This window comes from Aedes albopictus, chromosome 3, assembly GCF_035046485.1.
Source record: "Aedes albopictus strain Foshan chromosome 3, AalbF5, whole genome shotgun sequence".
Classification (NCBI taxonomy): Eukaryota; Metazoa; Arthropoda; class Insecta; order Diptera; family Culicidae; genus Aedes; species Aedes albopictus.
The window spans coordinates 190,972,961-190,974,821 of record NC_085138.1 but is presented as its reverse complement, the minus strand read 5'-3'; positions in this window follow the sequence as shown (position 1 = coordinate 190,974,821).

The following is a 1,861-nucleotide window of genomic DNA, read 5'->3' as shown; positions in this document are numbered from 1 at the left end:
ATTGCATTCCCTCCGTCCAGTTAGTAATTATGCATTGCATCGGAGATATTAACCCTTTCCTTCCCACGACTTTGAACGACTGTTTCTATGCCAAGAAAGCGTTTCCGAAGAAAGTGCTGGAACAAAAGTAATTGCAAATTGCCCAATTTTTTCGAAATCAACGAAAAAAAAAATTAGTTGTAAATCAATAGTATTTTGATTGTTTATCAATAGTTCCATTATCGAAACAAGTAGTTGGGAGTTGGGTTTACCTAATGAGATTACAATCATATTCTAAAAACTATTGCATCATATTTATCTGATTCCGGTTGTCTCAAGTTCGTCGAAAATCGATGGTGCTCTAGAGCAACCATGGGAAGTAGAGGGTTAAGGTTTGGTTTCGGCTAGCAGTTTCGCCACTCAAGGGATATTTGACGTTTGAGCGGTGCCGACACCGCTCAAACTTCAAATTTCGTGTGAGAGTAAGCAGTCCATAATATATTCGTGCAGTGGACCATACAGCAAATCTGCCTTTAAAACAGTAGTCAAAATTTGCCAAAAATATTTAATATGAGCAACCACAAGTTAGACAAAAAGAAATATGTCTGTGTGCCATATATCTTAAGTTATAAGAATAGAAATTCAAAATATCGAAAGGCTAAAAGACAAAAAGTCGGAACAGGCAACAAATAATCAAACATAATATTCTGGGTTAAAATTCTCTCTTCTTTTAAAATATGTAGGTAAGACCTTTTGTCCCTAATAATTTAACTTTTCTTCGACCTATTGTCGTTCATTTTTTATTTCATTCCTGGAGCAACATTTGAAAAGGGTCCAACAGGTTGTCGAAATCGCTTCGAGGGCCTAACAGCAGCCCACCCACGCAAATGAACACCGTTATCCAAAAGATCGATGTTTGCTCTATCTGAAAACTGTCTTAGTATGTGTGAATAAGTTGATGGGGGCTCAGGAGCGACTTGTGAAGTCATTGTTTACCAATGCTTGTATGCCCTTTTCAAATGTTGCTCTAGATTTGTACGATTTATCTTTTAAGCTTCAGCATTTCAGAAGGGCGTAACTGGTTGATGATACGGCTCCTTCTTCTATGGATGTAGATTGCATGTCACCCCTCTAATGTAAGCCATCGGAGGAGGAGCATTTTTTTTTTGTCTAGAAGTGCTACGCCACAGCTTTGAAAAAAAAGGTGTTGTTTTGGCAAGCAGTTATGCGCTCTTGAAATGCTGAGGCTGAGAAGACAAAACGTAGATATGCAAAAAAAATCGAAGACAATATTGCGCGTTTCGCCGTACATTATCGCACAAAAATGTTCAAAATCGCTAATAGATCGTCGCAAGTACATCATATCGTGTTCGTGTCTTCTACAATAAATGCGGAAAATAGCTAATGATTGACCAAGCAGAAGACGCCGAAACGATTAAATGTAACCGCGCATATCTATTTACATTTTTGCATAACTTTGCGCGATATTTTTGTGTAATGTATAATAGGTTGAAAAAAAAATAAAATTAGTAGGGATAAAACGTCTTACCTACCTACATATCAAAAAAAAAAGAATTTTCATGCAGCAATTTATGTGTGATTATTTGAAGCCTGATTCGACTTTTTGTCTTTTGGCCTTTCAATGTTTCGGTTTTCTATACTTTTAACTTAAGCCGTTTGGCACACAGCATATTTCTTTTTGTTTACCTTGTGGTTGCCCACAGGGGTGGTATTTCCTACCCTCTACGCCCACCCAAACATGACCACCTGCGCGCCATCTGCTGTTGGTTCTAATTTTTAAACATCTTTTGTTTAGTTGTTTATAAACATCAACAATAGTAAAAACATGAGCGTTTTTCTCTTCCTTTCGGTGCTGGTGCTC